This window comes from Choloepus didactylus, chromosome 6, assembly GCF_015220235.1.
Source record: "Choloepus didactylus isolate mChoDid1 chromosome 6, mChoDid1.pri, whole genome shotgun sequence".
In the NCBI taxonomy this organism is placed as follows: Eukaryota; Metazoa; Chordata; class Mammalia; order Pilosa; family Megalonychidae; genus Choloepus; species Choloepus didactylus.
In genome coordinates this window covers 100,275,388-100,296,277 of record NC_051312.1, presented here as the reverse complement: position 1 = coordinate 100,296,277, position 20,890 = coordinate 100,275,388, and the positions used below count along the sequence as shown (strand labels likewise).

The window sequence follows — 20,890 nt, the reverse complement described above, 5'->3', positions numbered from 1 at the left end:
CCATAAGAGGTTGATTTTAAATACGGCTCTAATGATATTTGGCCTAAAGATGCAGTCTTCTTGTCTTTCTGCTGTATCTTCTGTCAGCAAGCAAAGACAGTCTTCATTATGGCTCTATAGGCCTTTGAATTGCATTCAAATATATGGTGACATGGTTACTGATACTTAGAGAATGGTAAATGTAAGGAGAATACTGTTTCTCTGGTGATTGCAATTTTGTACCTTGATTGGTTTTCCAGTGTTGCCAATTGATTGGGTACCAATCATGAGTTTGATCATTACTGTAAGGAATTTTAAATAAAAACATTGTAAGGTAAAGTGTCCTATCCTTTATAAGGAAATCATGGAACTTAGAATGAAATGTAACTAGTGATCAGTTTATGGAATGATTCTAAAAAAGACCACTTTCCTATGCTGAAAAATATTTTTGCTTAGCACAGGTGTTATCCAAACTATTTGAGACTTCTATAATATGCTAAATGTGCTTCCAGGGAAGAAAGTCATCTAATTTGGCAACAGCACTGTTTTTCTCCAAAAGGAGAGGAGGAGGAATCCATACTGAATTCATGAGTACTTAGAAAACTTTAGTACTTTAGATTTCCTGGCTGTCCACACACAGATGTTTGTATTTTTGCTTCCTGAAAATGAAGCCATCAGGCCTAAATAGGGTACAATTTTGCCAACTTGTCAGGCAGCTAAATTGAACAAATGCTGGCATATATATTAGGCAAGTTTTTATGTTTTAATCATAGGAAAGCATTATTACTGGACCATGCTATTTAAACTCTTAAAACCTCATTTTCTTCATCTTACAGGGTAGTTATGAGGCTTTAATGAGATCCTGAATATGAACATGTTTTGTACAGCCTGGAAAATAATAGATTTTCATTACATTTAAACGAATTACTAGTTTTACGTTTATTTTATTGAGGTGGTGGACTCTATGATAAACAGCTCTTAGGATCTTCTTGGATTCTTCCCCATATTATATAACAAAGAGTCTGTAACTTTTTCTTTTTTGCCTGGAAACCACTTTGCTGGGAAGAGGATCCTACTTTGCTGATTTCTACCTGCCACTGTTCAAAATAAGTTTTGGTTGAATTAAAATAAGCATCAGTGAGAATGTTATTAATTATCTTAAGAATAAAAATGTAATTACATGACAAACAAAAGAATAGCCATGATTATTGTATGAACATAATATTGTGAGTGTTCAGTTCATAGACTAGTATCCAGTGGCTGTTGACAGTAAACCACACTTTGGAAATCACAATTGTGTAGGTCTATTAAATATGATAGTGGACTTCAGTTTCTTTATTCCAGAATTAGGGCATTAGATAAGGTTATTTCTAAGGACACTTCCAGAACTAAAGTCCAATCATTCCATGACAGTCAGTAGCAGAGACCATCAATTATATTATATAAATAGAAGACTGACTGATATTTTAGCCAGCAGTAGCTAAAGATCCCCAGACAAATTTAGACTTATGTGGTGGATATAAATCTAGAAAAATAAGCAGGAACAGGTTCATTAGGCCGCATTAGTCTAGGAAGTCTTTACCGACACTACTGATAGGCCAATGGTTCTCAAAATAGGGTCCCCCATCCAGTAGCTTTAGTATCGCCTAGGGACTTGCAACAAAAACAAATTCTTGGGCCCCCCTCCAGACAAACTTAATCAGAAACTCTGGGGGTGGGACCCAGCAGTTTGTGTTTTAATAAACCCTCCACGTGACTTTGATACCTGCTAAAGTTTGAGAACCACAGTCATGAGCAATAAACCTCAGGGTAGTCACCCACTACCTTTCCTATCAATGCTTCAGACCAGTAAATTCAGGGTAGGCCCAGAAAGTATTCCAGGATTTAGAAAGCAATTTAGCTAGAAGAAATTATACCATATGTACTCTTAGTTTACTGTTTGCACTTTTCAATTCTTTAGGTATCTGTCCCCAAACTCTGGGAGCTGATTTTTCCAACATCACTCAGAAATATGTATTAGGGTTCTACATTACTCCCCATTCTTTCTGTTGCCCATTTTTTTACTATAGCTTAATTCAGAATAATCTGCTGGATGCTGTTTTGCTAGGTAGGAGATGTCTTCTCCAAATGAAGAGATCCATAGAAATAAGAGTAAGGAATAACTTTCAATCACATTCCTTATCTGTATGCAATAGGGAATGCCTCTCCCCCTTTTGTTACACTTTTAGCATAATTTCAATATGCCAGGAGATCCTACTCCCATCCATGGGGCTTAAACAACTGATTTCTGACCCCTACAAAGAAGTTTTTTTCAATTAAGTGCTTTATCTTGGTCCAGCTTCAAGGCTTAAGTGAATCATTGTGTTGCCACTTGTCATATGATGTGGAAAACCCTGAAGTTTATAAAGGAGAATAAAAATTGGCAAACTATGTTGTAGCCCATATTTTCCAGAACTGATGAAATTATATAATCTAATGGGAAAATTAAAATTTGGGAAATAAAAACTAATTCATCACTGAGAACATTTGACCTTAAATGATGAAGAAATATTGTACCCCTTAATGTAATTCCTTCTTTATTTTTATTTTATTACTATTATTTCCTTTGAATGATTTCCAGTGAGTGGGAGGTTTTTTTAGGGTTATATTCTGAATTTAAAGAAAGCTAATAAACAAAAGGTAAAGATTGGAGATTTGCTAATACAGAGTTCATAAAACAATGACGATTTTTAGTGAGTTATAGAAAAAGGAGGGACCTTGAAGAGAGAATTAATAGAACTTGGTGACTGTTCTAGTTTGCTAATGCTGCAGAATGCAAAACACCAGAGATGGATAGGCTTTTATAAAATGGGGGTTTATTTCACTACACAGTTACAGTCTTAAGGCCACAAAGCGTTGAAGGTAACACCTCAGCAATCGGGTACCTTCACCGGAGGATGGCCAATGGCGTCCAGAAAACCTCTGCCAGCTAGGAAGGCAGCTGGCGTCAGCTCCAAAGCTCTGGCCTCAAAACGGCTTTCTCCCAGGACGTTCCTCTCTAGCAAGCTTGCTCCTCTTCAAAACATCACTCACAGCTGCACTCACTTTCCTCTCTCTGAGTCAGCTCATTTATATAGCTCCACTGATCAAGGCCCACCCCGAATGGGCGGGGCCATGCCTCCACAGGAACATCCCATCAAAATCCTCACCCACAGCTGGGTGGGGCACATTCCAAGCAAATCTAACCAGCACCAAAATTTCTGCCCCACACAAGACCACAAAGATAATGGCATTTGGGGGACACAATACATTCAAACCGGCACAGTGACTAAGTGGGTTGAGAGTTGAGTGGCATCAGAACAAAAATGGGGTTATTTGGGAGGAAGGTTAACAAATGAATAAACAGGATAAGTTTAATTATGACATCTTAAATTTGAGGTAACAGTGAAACAACTAACAAGAAATAGTTTGAGAGGAGTTGGACCTACAGGCTGAGAACTAAGTGTGATATCAAAAATTGGAAAGTATGTTGGAGTGGAAAGAGCAAAAGATCCAGAGTCAGAGACCAAGAGTTTGTATCTTGACTCTACTATGTCATGTGACCTTGAGCAGGTTAAAAGACTTCTATTTTTATTTGTAAAATGGAGATAAATATCTATTGTTCCTATCCTATAGGAATGCAATCAGTATAAAATGAAATTGTATATGTGAAGAGTCTTTGACAACTGAAAGCTCTGTTTTTTTTTGCATGTATTTGGAGATATGATCAGAACTCAAAATGCCTCTTTAAAAATGTTTTAAGTCTTAGATAATGTTTTAGTTGTTGTTATTTGATATTGAAACTCTAACTTCTTCAGCAGAAAACAGATTCTAGCCAATTTTGTGAATTAGAACTGGCCAATAAAGGGACTAAGTGGATACATGCTAATACCACAATAGATGGAACAGAAAGTTAGGATTCTTTTAACAAAAACAGAGAGGTAACCATGTGGAGATAAATTTGACTCTGGGAAACAGACTGGGAAGGAAGTATGATGTAGGGGTAAGCCATAATTGGAAGCCAGAGGACTTGGGTCATGGTCTTTGTACACTTCTCCCTGGATGTCCTTGGACAAATCACTGAGTCTATCTGTGCTTCAGTTTCCTAATATAAAGTGAAAAGTTTTGACTACCTAATATATGGGTCCTTTTAAGTTATAATAGATTGATGGTGCTTTGGTAGAAGAGGGAAATTGTTTATTTTAGAGAATCCCAACATTTCCCTGAATTTATTTTTTTAGACTATAATGTATCTTTACATTCTGTTAAACAGCAGCACGTACTGATTAGAATAATTTTGCAGCTAAGCTCTATTTTACTGTTTATTGTCCTTGGCAATATTTGGAAAGAAACTTATTTTTCTAATACCACTCAGCCACGGGGAAGAAGGCTTTCTGTTTGTTTGTTTTAGGCAATGAGAGCAGAACAAGGGTTCCCTTGCCTTTATATGTGTACATTTATTTGATGCTCTCCATATACCCTGTTTAAAAGTGATGGTTGTGATATCCTTGGAGAACCAATTTTTAAAATACCATAGAATCAGAGGATTATAAGGAATTTTAATGATAATACAAGGCAAAGATTCACTTCAGTCTTAAATCTCTTCTACCACCACCCTGCTTAAGGGGAATCTCTCATCAGCTTGAAAGCCTCTTGTTTTAGTGTATTTACCACCTCCCAATGTAACTCATTCCATTTGGATATTATAGAGGTTATTATTTTTATTATATGCATAATATTCAACTCATCTAGCACTGGGTATATTTTCCTCTAATCTAATGCCAGTGAACGTATAGTGGCAAACTTTGAAGTCTGGAATTAATGGGGGAATAATCTTTTCTTTTTAATGGAAAAGTCTGGTTAACTCTGGATAATTTGGTTTATATTCTTTGGGTATCTTGTAGTACCTCAGGGTCAGTATTCTCCTATCTGAAATCAATGACTGGATGATCTGTACTAGGGTTCAGGAGATAAGGCTTTTTGATAATGACTCTGACATAGTCATAAAGTTATTTTTTTTTTTTAATTTTTTAACTTTGTTTATCAAAAAATTAAAAACAAACAGGCAAACAACAACCAAAAAAACCCCACAACATTTCAAACAAAGCAATGGATTAAGGAAAACAAATAACCTAAAATAACTACTTTGCTACCATACCCCAAGAAAATTAATAAACCATGTCCAAACAGTTTTTTAACAAGTCAATACAGATATCTGTTTATTTACTTACTTGTTTCAATACAAATATCTGTTTATTTACTTACTTGTTGCCTCTAAAGCAACACACTGTAGAAATAAAATTTTGGATATTTGATATATCTGTGTTTAGGACCCAGATTTTAACATGTTTGAAAATAGCGAAGTGTATGGTGTTCAGATATAGAACACTTAGAATCAAACATTTGAAGTTTATGGTATTTATTATCTGAATCAATGAATTCAGTAATTTTGCAGGCATAGCAGATCACCATTGTAACAGAGAGGCAGCTGCAGGATAGGGCTTGGAGTTAAGAGGATCATGATTCACATCTTGGTTCATCCATTAAGTCAATAGATACTTATAGAGTGTCCACCATGCTGGCTTACCAATTCGGTAGCTGTATTTATTTGGAAAAGCCAGTTCTTCTGGGTCTCAGTTTCTGCACCTATGTATTATACTTAACTCACTGATTTTGAATACTAAATGACATCTGAGCAGAGACCTGAATGATGAGAAGGAGTCAACCACATGAAGATGCAGAGGAAGAGAATTTCAGGCAGAGGGAACAACAAATTGAAGCCCTCAAGAGAGAGAATTAGAGTGAAATACATGAGAAACAGATAGCAGGCCAGTGTGATTGGGGTGTGGCAAGATGGGGTATGAGAAAGTCATTTAACAATACTACTGAGGTAATTTATATTAACTTGAAAGCAGTATTGCATTTCAGATCAAATACCTTTTTAGATTTGTGGCCTGTGCACAACTGTTTGGGTTTCTGGAATCTTTTTAACACAGCATTGTATGATAGTAGGAAAAATTGAGCTTCATAAGGATTGTGTACTTGATGTTCAGCAAAGTTTATATAAAATTTGATTTTTTAGGGAAAAGGAATTTCTAATCATTTTTAGCTTACTACTTATAATTACCCAAATTTTGAAGATTATTTAGATTTTTTGATAATAATGGGAGAGCGATATGTACCAATTAATTACATTCTAGCTAATTTAAATAAAACAAAATTGACATACAATTTAGGTCTATGCAGTTGAAAACCATTGTGAGAAAGTAGGTTAAAAATGAACATTTCTTGATTTCTGTAACAAATTTTGATTCACTCAAAATTTTAGTATTTATTTTTTATATTTCTCTTACAAAGAGGTACATGCATTTAACTTGCACAGAATATGTCAACTCCTGCCTTTTATGGATTATTTTTAGAACCCAATACTATCTAGATATTTTTTCATCATAGAAACTCTCTGGAAAAGTCAGTCCTTTTCTAGTGGATCCTAATTTCCTACTTGCCTCTGGAGAGTTCAGAAATGAGGGCAGGCATTTTGCCATCTCTTGCCTTCAATCTGTCTATTTTACTAAGTTAACAAGCTTTGCAGATGTCATTCATGTGACTGCTGTCCTGAATATATGGGGAACAGATGAGGACAGGAGTCCAGGTGGGTGGATTTCTTGTTATTTCCTTGGAGCAAATCGTTTTAAGGTGGAGTCCATTCTTCCTGGGGTTGCTCCCAGGGCCGTTATGAGCTTTGAAAGGCCTTCGTGTAGGAGCCCAGAGGTGTGCCTGTCTTTTAAGGGGGATCCCAGTCATTTGTAATTAGTCTGCACAGAATCAGGCTACCTTCTGATAAAGGAGGCCTTTTGAACTGTGCTACACTCTCAGGTTGAACCCAAGGAAGCAGAAAACTGCCACTGTATTTGAGGTATGATGAGAGAAAGAATACAGATTTTGTACTTTGGGTTGGAGTCACCTAGGTGTTATGTCACCTAGGGCAAGTCATATAATAACCCCAGGGAGCTTCAGATTCTTCATCTAATAAAATGGAGATGATAATTCCTTCCTGAAGGGTGTTGTGACTATCAGAGATAATATTTATAAATTAACTATCACAGTACTCTAGATAATAGCTACTTGATAAATTACTACCATTATTAATAAAGAAATGCTTATATTTATTACTGTTTTTCTATTACAAGAGCAAATAGTTTCATTAGAGTGCTGCAGTTGTTGCAGCACTTCTGCAGGAAACTGCCCTTCTCTATTATAGATCAGAGTGTTCCAAACCACATCTTGCATCAGGCTGAATTTGCCAGTGAAAATATTTTAGTTCAAAATACCCTCAGCAACATGCACCAATCTATTTCTTTCTAAATATATGTATATAGAAAAGTATAAATGGAAATGGTTTTTCTATGGACATAGGATGCAGGTTTTAAAAAAATCTATAAAAAGGGCATAATTGTGATTATGATTATTCTTTCATTCAACAAATATTTATTTCACACCTCTAAGTTCCAGTGCCATACTAGGTGCAGAGACAAACATTATTTCTGCTCTCAAGGGGCTTAGATTCTAGGGGGAAAGGCACAGGATATATTTCACTTCTAGAGATTTTTTTCATGATGGAAACAAAATACAAGTAACACATTTAAATGATTAAGGCACAAGTTTAGTGCAAATAATTTACAATGGTAATTTTCTGATTCCAAACTTCCAATGGTAGATTTTAATGAGAATCAATATGTTCCTGGCTTGGTATTATAAACCTTAAGGAATATCAAGTAAAGCAATTTTCAGGCAATAGCTTTATATCTTGCAAAACACTTCTTGTGAAATCACAGGCCCAGTTGAGCTCTGTCTGTAAAACAATGTTTCAAGCTGATGCCTTGTTAATTTTAAAAATAATGTTCCCCTTGAGGTGAAGGAGTAGATTATCTTCCATCATCTTTATACTGAGTAAAATCAATGGAAGACAAGGTATATACAATTAGAAAACTGTTTCCTAAGTGGGACTATACTTTAAAATATTAAGTATTTACTTATATGTGCTATTAAGTATAGAACATACATATTGCACATGCATTTGCATTTTTGTGCTCACTTCTCATTTAAATTACATGAATGATGTTTTTTTTTTTTCCAAGTGGAAATTACATGTTCAGTTTGTGAAACTGCTCTAAAGTACTTTTATTTAATGGAAATCCATTGGATGTGTTTATGTAAGCTGATTGTATAAAGTTGAAAGATGTTATTGATTCATCTCTTTTTCAAACATAATGGAGTGCATGTAATTATTTTTTCCTTCCAGCTTCGAGCTTACTCCTCCTGGTCTTTCTCAATATACCTCAAATCCTCTTCAGAAAGCCTTCCCTGATTACTCCTTTATGGGTTGAATGCCTCTACTGTACTTCGTGATTCTAAACATCCCCATGTACTTACCTTACTATATTGCCAATTCACTTGTGGGCAGGGATTCTGCTAGCTTTTGCTTATCCTTGTGTCTCCACAGAAGTAGATTTTCAAGAATATTTGTTGAGGTAATGAGATATTTGAGTAGGCAATGGAGATATAAAGACTGCCTTTAAGGAATCTAGTAGGTGATAAAGACATTAATCAAATAATCATATAGTGAACCCTCAGCAAACATGTTGGATGAATGACTTGATATTATGCCAGGAGCTATGCTAGACCAGCTGCCTTTCATTTCTGCAGGGCTTTATCATTTACAAAGTGCTTTCATCTGTGATCATCCAGGGTCAGAAGACTAATCAGACTCCCTCTGACAGTTTGCTCATATCTTAACTTCCTCCCCTCTAGAACAGTGGAAGGCAGTTCCAAAGCTTCCTTTCTTCCAAGGATACCTTGTAAAAATATCCACTCTCACTCTGCTATCCAATTTACTTCCTCTCTTCCTAACCTCTGACTGTTTCATACTGATCATCACTAACAAAGCCTTGGACTTGCAATTAAGAGAAATTGTCTTCAATGCTGACACTGAATCTTACTAGCTATCTGTCCTTGTGGTCATTTAAATTTCCTAAACTTGGGAGAATGTCACAAGTGCTTTGCAACTTTAAAGTGCTATAGGAACAGGATGCCTAATTATTTTGAACATGAATATGGCAATCAGTACCAATTACATATTAATTCTTTGATTGTGTCAGGGAAACACTTTGGTTCCTAGAAATGTTCAAAGAAATGATATTATACATGCTCTGAGACAGTCTTATGGAGTGGTAAGTTAAAATAATTATCATGGCAATGTAATAAATGAGGTGAAGAGACAAGTTATTCTTCTTTAATCTTTTCATATTTTGGAACCATAAGACAATTACACAATTGAATGGACCAGAGCAAGGGTCTGATTTGTGTTGTTTAACTTGATAGTTATCTGAAGTTTATTACAGCAGTAGGAAAACAGTTCAGAGGAAATTATATTTTGAGCCATCTTTAAATATTTTGTATCAAATTGAACTTTAGGGGCTTTGTTTTTCTTTTTTTCTCTGAACACAGATCTTATTTGCTATGAACTTTTTAATCTTTGGAAACAATGCTCTCATTTTGACAAAATAAATGGCATTTCAGTTTCTGAGACACTCATCTATTTAGCAACCAGGAGGATGTTGAAGTTAGAACCTGAATAATTCATGAAAGGTAGAAGAGCCTTATATGTCCATCCTTTTAAAAAAGTGTTTATTATAGGAAATAGAGTTTTTATAAAAGAAAAGAGGGTGGTGGTGGAAGTGGGGAATTGTCCTGTCCAGGATCTTGAAGAAGTAATTACAATACATGGGCCTCTAGACATTTGCTGTTTTCAGTTGTCCGATTGACTATGTGTTTTTTTCCTAGCAAAAAGGAGGCACTGATTTACCATTTTTATTGGCCAGGCACTGCTTTACTTTCTCTCTTTTCATTCTCTGTCTCTCGTTCTCTCTGTGTCTTTGTATCTGTCTGTTTCAGTCTTTCTGCCCATGTGTCTAAGACTTGATGGGGGGAAAAAAAGTATATTATTATCCAGAGTGATGCTTGTCAAGCCCCTCAAAAGGCAGTCTTTGTAGCAGCTTTACTGGAAGAAAGGAAGGGATTGGGGGGGAGGTTAATCATTTGGCTGTTAAAATGCTGCAGAACTGAACACAAAGCTCTGCCCACGTAATAAGTGCCTGCAGTCAGCCAGTGAGAAGAGAAAAGTTTAGGAAAGAACTCATTTTTGTTTCTCAGAATGTGGAACTTCTGTAAACAGTTTGGAACCTCCTCCACCCCAATTTCATAATATACTTATTTGTTTAAATATCCAGGTTGTTTGTGTATTTGCATATGCCATAGACCACACAAATAGGTACAGAAATAAAGAAATGTGATGTTTTGGAAGTTAAACCTCCAAATCTGCAGGTCCTTTATGTCTCTGGCTCGAATTTCCTTATCCAGCTGTTAGTCATTTGTAAGAAGCTGCCCTTGTAATTGCAAGTGAGTTGAGATGTGATATATGCAGCACTGCATGCACCTTAGCTTTTCAGTCATATCTTTGGAGTCATTCAGGCTCCTGAGAATCATGCTCTTAATAAATAGCTTTTTATTACGAAAAGCCGCTCTTCCAGCAGTCGAAGGACAGCCCTTTGACAGATGGGCCAGGTAGTTTTTGAGTGTTGTGCTTACTCAGAGTTGTTAGTAGGAAAGACTAAAGGCAGCCAAGGGGGCACTCGGCAAAGAAAATCTTATGGGTATGCTGGAGCAGCGGATCAGAATTCAGAAACAAGAGCGTGAGCTGAAATGTGATTCTCTTGTGCCTGGTGTAACACTCATCTCCACGATAGAACTGTGTGGGGCACTCACAGGATCCTCCTTCCGATCACGGAATCCACCAAAGGATCATGCAGCCGCCGAATCCAGCAAGCTACCAGGAAGTTTTGCCGGAGCTGATTTCTGGGGGATTTTCTGATGCCTAGGAGAATCCTGCTTGCCTTGAACTGTGTGGAGGAGGGCTCGAGTTTCCCACGAGGGGCCCCGTGGAAAAGCCATCTGTGCAGAATCCAGGCTCTGCTCCTCTGTGTGTGCTATTTACCAAAAGGCTTTTCTCACCTTTGCTGATTTGCTGGTTTGATTTCCATGTACTGAGTCCTGTGTAGGGATCCAGGATGGATTGCCTGTGCATTGTCACCACAAAGGTAGGCTAGGAAACAGGGCTGTGTGTGCAGCGTTTTTCTATTATTATTCTAGTCCTGTAATTAAACAGCTGTGGTAGGTACTGCCAGCTCATGAGATAAAGTGAGTAGTGTAATTTACTTTGTTGGGCATTTTGTTCCCCTTGAAGGTCTCAGGGTCCTGTCTTTATGTGATTTCAACTTCTTAAAGTGATATTGTGTGTTTGTAAAATGCAAGGAGAATTTGCCAGTGTTTTTTATGGCAGGATTTGCTTTTGCATCTATTTATAGCCCAATTTTGAAATATCCATAGTAGTAGTGTAGCTTACACATCTTTTTAACTAAACATATCAGGCTAATCTTTCTGAGCGTGATAATTAGCTTTTCATTTGAAAACCAGTGTTCTGCATGTCTTCTATGTTTGAGGAAGCCAATCAGCTTTACTGTGGCTTGACATATTGTTTCTGATTGGAGAATACTGATATTCTGCATTTTAGTGATTTTTTTCAAAGGAAAAAAAATATTTAGGCCCTGATTGAAAACAAACAAAAAGACACAAATTGATCCTCTCTGTTTTGATTAGAAACAAATGAAATATTTATATTATCAGAAATAGTAATAAAAGTGGGAATGGAATAAAATCAATAGGCTATCTTTCAAGGGCTTACAGAAAATAGCTAAAAATTTCAAATGCATTTTATTTTAGTCTGTCACCAGTTTTAATAAGGTATTTAAAAATTTCATCAACATTGGAGATTCGACTAGAAATTGCTATTGTTTTTAGAAAGAAACTAATTAAAATACACTTATTTATTAGCTTCCTTGTCATTTTGCATGTAAGCATACCATGAATTAATTTCAGCCATGTCTTTTAATATCTCACATTGATTGGACACCCATTAAACATGACAAAATCAATAGCTTAGTGTATGAGACTCACTAAGTGTAGATTTCCCACTCTGTTCTCCTTTCACTACTAAAGAAAATAATATTTAGTTTTGAAGCCACAAACCAAGTTCTCTATGGTATGACTTTAAATATTTTACTTTTACAGATTATATTCCAGAAAATCTTAATGGATATCTTCCCTCTTCCCACCGAGCCAAATATCACATCTTCATTTCAGTTGATCTTAATGGATTTGAACCCTAAAAAACTTCTAGTTGGCTTAATTGACCAGGCCTCAAAATTAGATGAATACCTTATTTTACTTTCAAAATTGCCAAACATCTCATTAATCTTTCCAGTTAAGTCACAAAATAATAAGCCAAGTGGGAAATTGCTGCATTTCTTTATGTAATCTAGGAAAGGAAACAGTCTCTTAAATGTGTTTAACTTCTGGTGATGCTAATATCTCTTGGTGTTACTTTTCTTGAAAGAATACTGTCAAATCCAACCTAAATAAGTTTTGTAATTATTTATTTCCAAATCACAATAATTTCAGATATTGTGAAAGATTATTATTTTTTAAATAAGTTATAAAAAGTTATTAATTAGAACTCAAAACTGGATGTCTATTACCTCAGAGAAGTAAGATCGACAAAATCTAAGTTCCTTCAATTTGGAAATTTATGGCATCTCTGAGGTATTTTCCTACCTCTAACCTGTTATTCCAAATATATTATCTCTGCAAAGAAATTTATTTATGTACAGCAAGTTTCTTATAAAGTAGTAGTGGGTGAAACGCATATTGGTAATTTCAGATGTTCATTATTAGACTTTTAGTCTTAAAACAAAGTTTTTAAAAAAATCTACAGAGGCATCGACAATATGTTACTGCCATAATTTGTTAATAAAAGTATGATGGCACCATTAGTTTTTAATATGTTTAACAGGTTAATGTGCATAATAAATTTAAGGTAGCAGAATAAAAAGTGGACCCAGCAGCATAAAAGATGCTTTAAATGATGTTATTAATACTACGTCTGTTCTATAAATTAGATTTCACTCTTTGACTCTGTCAACCTACCATCTTTTATAGGAATTAAAGTCACTCAGAATTTCTAAGACGAAGTAAAAGTTGTTGGGCATTTAAAAGATACTTTTTTTTTATCAAGGCTAGTAAGTGTCATATTTATTATGAACTTATTAAAAAAGTGGCATGTTGTACCTTTGGAAATGGACAATATTTGCAACTATAATACTTGGGGGAAATGAAAATAATTTTATTTTCCACCAGGGCTTTATGTACAGATGTGAAACAAATCATAAAGGGCAGCAAATGGTTTACCTCAGTGGCCCTGTCTTTAAAGACAAAGCTGTTCTTTCGTTTTGGTATATGGTTGCATCTGTTTCCACGGTAGAAGCAGCATACCCATTCATTCATTTTATTAATTTAACAAGTATTTATTGAATGCTTACTATGTGCTTGATATATTGGAAGGTGTGGGGGTACAATGAGCAATGTGTTCTCGTGGAACTTTTAATGTAACGGGGAAAACAGCCAATTAAATAGAAATAACAGTGTCCTGCGATAAAGGGGTGAATACAGGGTGTTATGGAAATGAACAAAGGAATACTTGAAAGAATCTGATGGACTTGGGTGCAGGTAGGGGGTGTTGATTTAAGGGAGGGCTTTTCTGAGGAGGTGACAAGCTGATGTGCAGAATGGAGGGCACAATGAGGTAGGAAGAGTGATTTAGACTAAGTTCTGATGTAAAAGAGAGGAAAATGGAGAGAATATGGTTCATTCTAGGAATGGAAGTAAGGGGAGAGTGGTTAGGAGGTAAGGTGTCAAAGGTGAGTAGAAGACCCAATGGTGCAGAGATAGACAAGAACCCAGTCATAAATGTCAAGAAGTTGCAATATTATCTTAAAGGAAATATGATTTTCTTTCCATCGTTAACATTGGTCCCAAACCCCAATTTTCCCTGACTTTGTTCCCATTTCATTCCCTTGATTTGAGCTCTCCTGAATTCTCTGCTACATCCCCCTTTACTCATCCTTTTGGCTGTTCAGTAAATATAGATACTTTTCTATACCTTCTGTGAATTGTCAAGAAATGTAAAGTGCTTAGCATATACTTTGCAGGTGTAGGCACCTTGTGGGTATACAACCTCCTTATCTTTCTGTCTTTCCCTGGTGTTCCTCTCTTCATATCTATCCTGCTCAGGCACTGGTTCTGATAACTGTCATCCAAACCAAACGTTTCCAAGGTGGCAGGTCTACTGAACAGGGATTGGAGCAAGGGACTTGCTAGACAGGGAAAATCTATAAAGTGGCACAAAGAGGTAGATATACAGCTAATAGTAGGGAAAATGTAATACTATCTGTTCTTTTTGTATAGAAAAGTAAGGAAAAGAGCCAACATGAAGAGATTCTATGACTGTTTTAGTAACCTGCAATTAACCATTTTGATAGCATAAAACATCATGAAATACTAATGCCATTAATACATTAAAAGCTTAACTTTCCTAATGCCATTAACAGCTGAATTTACCTATACTAAGTATTCCATTCAGGTGACAGAGGGATCAATTTCATATATAAACCCAATGGTGTCACTCTTATGCTGAAGCCTTGCAGTAGCATCCCGATTCACTGAAGATGAGTGGGTACTGAAATTCTTACCATAGTATATAGTTCTCCCTTAACCTAGTACCTGAATTCCTCCCCGGCCTTATCTTCATTATTCTGCCTTGTATTCTATACTCCAAGAATCTTAAAAAATGCACAGACTAGACTATTTCTATCTCTATACTACTTTCCCAGTTCTTTATTAAACTAATGGACACATTGGCCTTGTTTGTTCCCCTCTATTCTTTGAAGGTGTCACCTGTGTTCCTACTTAACTTCCAGGTCTTATCTTAAATGCCATTGAAAACCTGATTAAATTAAATGCTCTTGGTATACATTCTCATATTATCCCATATTTGTGCCAATCACAGTTTATAATTATACACTGCTTTTTGTAGTTATTTGCTAAATGTCTCTCTGCTGACTAGACAGGAGCTCCATGAGAGAAGGGATTATGTCTGATTTGTTCATATTTGTATACCCTATGTCTGGGATATTTCCTGGCACACTGAAGTAACTTGAGTTTAATTAACTCATTTACTCTTCAGACCAAATCCGTAAAGTGAGATCCTCCACACAAATAAGAAGTTTCATAATGGGAATTCAAACCCAGGTCTTTGTGACTCTAATGTCTGTGCTCCTATCCACTAGCACTGTCTCCTGGTTGAATCACCTGAAAGTTATTCTTTAATTAAAATGTACTCAGTGCTATATTTTGGCTTTTATTCTTTCTCAACCTAAACATCTAATCAAAAATAATGTACCCACATAATGGTTAATATGAAATTACCCAGAATTAGTTATAGATTTGTAGTTTTGTGGACACATATCCATAGCCTACCAAAGTAAAATTTTAGAAATCTGAAATAAAATTTCATTGTGTGATTCATGCCAATCATCTGTTAATGTATTGGTCACAAATAATATCTGCCAAACCTGATTTCCAAGATGTTATTCACAACAATAGTCCTTTTTGAATACTGCTAGTAAAAGACACACATGCTGTGAAGAGCTATGTATTTGAGAGGATTGTCCTTTACAAAACCTTTAGGCAAATCTTATTTTATGAGACAAATGTGGACTTGCAAAGGAAACGTGCAAATCAAGTTTTGCTAATCAAATACTATTTAAACAAATTTATTGTTCTCAAAGCTTAAATAAATCTCATGACAATTTTCTTTATAAACTACAAAAAAGATTCATAATTTCCTTTTATTATTTACCCATTATTTTCATCTGAATGTTTGTAGCTCAGATTTTCTTAAAGCGGATTACACATGATTGCAGCTGCCTGAGAGATCTGTCTCAATAGATACGTATACATTTCACCAATGGCAATTAGGAATATAAGGGATATACATTGGACCAATATTCAGAAAATATAGTTATAGACTTGGGTTTGCCATTTATTATACTAGTAATCGTAGCCAACTCAGTTTACTCTTCCTTATCCTTATTCTTAAGCCTGAAATTGGGATAATAATACTGGCTTATCAGTACTTCTTTCATAGGATTATTGTGCAGAATTGAATGAAAAATATAAAATCCCATATACATGGAAAGGATGACTAAAATTATTGAAAGTATGAAATCCTAGTATAAATTGGGATCTTTTATTACCATTAGCAACTAGATATGGTGGAGAAAATGAGAGCTGTATCCATATGCACGTTAGAGCTAATTTTATGCTAATTGTAGTGACACAAGCAAATTGGCCTGCTGTGCGTGAGGTCCCTCAGAGCATTGAGTGTGGAGGAGTTGGACAGCAATTGGTATCTGCCACGGACATTGGCTTAGTATGGATGCCTAGATGGTGTATGAAAGCACAGCCTTTGGAGTCAGATCCTTACTGGGGTCCTAGCTCTGCCAGTTCTGTTGTCTGGACCAAATTGCTTATCTATCTAAATATCAATTTCCTTATTTATAACATAAAATAGTAAGTACTTAAAAAGATGGTTTTGAGCACTACGTGCAGTATTCATTACGTCCACAAATATTTATTGAGTCCATACTATATGTTAGATAGTGTTCTGAGCAGTGGGGAACATAATGGTGAGTTAATCAGACAAGGTCCCTGCCCTCATAGAACTTACATTCTAAAGTGAGGAGACAGGCTTTTAAGAGGCACACAAATAATAAATACAATACAGATAGTAATAACTGCTATAAAATTAAAAAACAGAAATGGAATACAGAATCACGGAGGAGTGTGAAAAGAGATAAGGGGCTACTTTAGATACAGTAGACAGAGAAAGCCTATCTGAAAAAGTTCTGGGAACTTGAATGGACCAGACTTGTGAAGGTCTTGGGGAATAAGTTTCTAGGCAGAGTGAACAACTGGTGCAAATAAATAGGTTTTATTATAACTACTGTACATAACACAGAGCCAGTAAGTAGAGGCTGCAGATGTTTTTCCTTTTCTTCCTTCTCCTCCTCCACCTATTCCTTTTCCTCTGTTTTTGGAATCTGACATTTAAGGATAAATTTCACCATGGGATCATTAATTCAATTAGCCAGTTACCACTCTGGTGGCAAATATCTATTTGTGTAGGCATGGTGATGGGCATTTCCTCTGGCTTCAGTGAGCAACGTTTCCCAAGTTTATAGGTGAGACAAAGATACTAAAGGCTTTAACTTTTTCTTTCAGAGTGCATTCAAAATGAGTACCAGGTTTGATATCCTATGAAAATAACCCTCTTGCTTCCCCTATACCTCTGTGCTAATATCCCTACCCACACATATACATTTCCTTTTTTTTTTTTATTAGAGGAGTTGTAGGTTTACAGAAAAAGCATTCAGAAGTATGGAGTCCCAGTATACCCACCCCCAAAACACACAGTTTTCCCTGTTATTAACACTTTGCATTAGTGTGGTACTTTTGTTACAACTGATGAAGCAATTATTATAATTATACTATTAACTGTAGTCTATAGTTTACATTAGGGTTCACTGTCTATGTTATACAGTTCTATGATTTAATTTTTTTATTCTGATAACATATGTACAACCTAAAATTTCCCATTTCAGTGGTGTAAATTACATTCCCAGTATTGTGCTACCATCATCACCAGCCATGACCAAAACTTCTCCATCACCCCAAACAGAACTCTGTACCACCTAAATATTAACTCCCCATTCCCTACCTCCACCCTGGCCCCTGGTTACCTGTATTCTAGTTTCTGACTCTATGAATTTACATATCTAATTATATCATATAAGTGAGATCATACAATATTTGTCCTTTGTGTCTGGTTTATTTCACTCAACATTATGTCTTCAAGGTTCATCCAAGATGCAGCATGTATCAGAACTAACCATTTATTTTTATGTAAGTAATTCAGTTCTTGAACTAACCTTTTAGGGGATGGCAGGTTTTATGAAAAAATTAATTTGACAATAAATACATAATTTCTTAGAATTTGGAATTCTGTTTACCCATTAAACCTAAGTCAAAAGTCCAGGGAAACTTCTGTCTCTGGAACCCTCTGAGCATAATTTATTCCCCTGTACTCTGCTGAATGGATAGCTCTTTATCTCTCCAGTTGCTACGGTTATTAACATGGGAGTTCTTGATACTTAATTTTTCCTAAAATCCTCAATCAGTCCCATTCCTATTCTTTCTATTTCTTATAATTTACCATTTTATTTCCTTTATTTACCACTCCTACTACCAGCTGTCTTGTTCAGATTCTCATCGATTCTTTTCTGGATTTCTGCAAAAAAAAAATCCCTATTAGTCTTCCTGCCTTCCCAGTCTCCCTACCTGTACATATATTCCACACTGCTAACAGGAACTTTAATTATACTTAATTATGTATAATTTGTATATATGTTGCAATTCTGATTAAAACCCTTCAGTGGCTCCCTGTTCCCTACTGCACTGTTACTCAAAGTGTGGTCTGTTCTGTCAATCGGTTGCCATGGCATCCTGTGGGAACTTTCTAGAAATGTACAATCTCAGGCCCCACCCTAGAACTACTCCACTAGAACCTGCATTTTAACAAGATCCCTGGGTAACATGTATGCACATTAAGGTTAGAGAAGCCCTGCTCTTCAGACTAAAGTCTACATTGCTTAACCTGGCACACATAGCTCTCTATGATGTTCTGGCCCTTGTCTAACTTTTCTATCTCAGATCCCACCATCCCTCAGATTTTAGGTCAAACTATAGTGAATTATGTTTGGTTCCCCAAATAATCTGCATTTCCATCCTCAAGTTTATATGTGCCTGCTTTACCTTATGCCTAGAATGCCTCTCAACTCCCCAACCTGATACTTGCTTGCCTAATCTCCTTCTTAACCTTTAAGAATCAGCTCAAATGCAGATTATTCTGTAAATACCTTACTTGATACTTACCTCCTGCATCTGAGCCAGCCACTTCCTCCTTCATGTCCCCAATACACTGTCTGTATCTTTTTTATAGCCTTCATGTAGTTGTACAATTAGTTTTTTTAATTATTAGAGAAGTTGTAGGTTTACAGAAAAACCATATAAAGTTCCCATGTACCACCTTATTTTACAATTAGTTTTTACATATGCATATCTCTTGCTAGAACGTTAACTCCTTGAGTACAGGAGGAAGGTCTTGGTCATATTTATAGCTGACCATCTAGCATGGTACGAACATGTAGTAGGTATACCGTAAGTGTCGATTGATTCATTTAACAGACATTTGAAATGTATTTCATTGTATAATAAGTAATTGAATGAGTGATGAAATGCGTTCTTCCTGCAGCTTACACACATGCATGCACATGCGTACACACATACTAATAAATGTGTGTTTGCATGTGTATAATGTCCACTTCAAAATAAATACTTGTTAAGGATCTTTGTACTCTGATAGCTAGACTATTCAGTTGAGACACAAGCAATTGGTTTTTATTTCTGGTTTTGGTGAACTTATCTGTGAATAGTTGCTGGGCCTGAAATGATACTTGAAATGTCAGTTTAGTATTAGGAACATGGACTTAAGAGGATAAAAGTCCTTACATACACCAAGAAAAATGGCAGCTGGATCACATCTTTGATAAAACAACTTGTAAGGATCATCATTTAAACTTCTAAAATTGAACTGTAAAAATACTTAGAGGTCAACTGCATTTTTTAATTAAACAAAAGCTAAAGCTGTCTCTTCAGGTTTTCTGTTTGATGAAAGAATGCCAATTCATATCGATTTAACTTCTCAATGGTTTTATATAGCATGATACTTAAACTTGTTTTAGGAGAAAATGATTTGATTTTGTAATATTTATAAAGATATTTACCATCAATATATTATAAAGCTATATATTTTTTAACTATTTAGTATAGTTTTACAGTTTTTACTTTGTTTTTACATTAACATTTATTAGAAAACTATGCAGTAGAAAATTCAAAAATGACTTTATTCTCCTAAATTATTGGGTCATGGAAGAATTGAAGAAATAATAGTGGATTTTTCTTAAAGTGGGATAAATTATGTTGCATTCAGTTTGCAAGATACAAACTTGTCTAGGAAGGGAACATGGGTTTACCAGCAATTATGCCTTTTTTTTTTTTACATTGGTTTGCACTTTAGAAAATAAAGTATATCAGTAGTATTGAATGACTTTACCCCAAGTAATCTCCAAAAGGAACTTTAAAAACTATAATAATGATTATTATATGGAATTTGTTCAACTAGTAACAGGTGACACAAGTATGCATGAGGGGCCCTGAAAGGATATTATTTTATTCTGTGGTTGGGACCTGAGTTAAATTTTGCAGGCACTTTCAAATATTCTCTTAAAATTATTCTGAAACACCTCTAGACAGAAATTTCTCAGAATAATCAAATTACCACTTTCTAAATTAGCAATGTAGTCAATAATATAGATTTTCCTTAAAGACCAATTAATCACATTTCAAAAAAAGTCCAATTTCAAAATATGGAGCATGCCATTTATTATCTACACCAGCAGCAATTTTGGCTATTGCATGAAAACACAGTTCATAAAGTGTTAATTTTTAAACTTACCTCTCCAACATTTCATGTTCTTACATGTAGATATATAATTTGTCATGTTTCATTTATGACATTCTACAAGAAGAAATAATTTATTTTCAAATAGGATTCTAATTAGAAAATGTAAAGGAGAGTTTAAATATTCTTTCTGATGAGACGTGTTTAAAAATGATTTGCTAAAGAAACCATAAATAAAAATGCACATTTTTAGCAAAGTAAATTCTCCTTCTCTGGTTTTTGTTATGAGTCTCCTAGAAT

General features: G+C 35.4%; 1 protein-coding gene across 2 annotated transcripts in view; it reads left to right on the top strand.

Moving 5' to 3' along the window:
• Positions 1–20,890, top strand: part of DLG2 (discs large MAGUK scaffold protein 2) — a 2,332,374-nt gene that overhangs the window by 599,939 nt on the left and 1,711,545 nt on the right. The window lies entirely within an intron of this gene.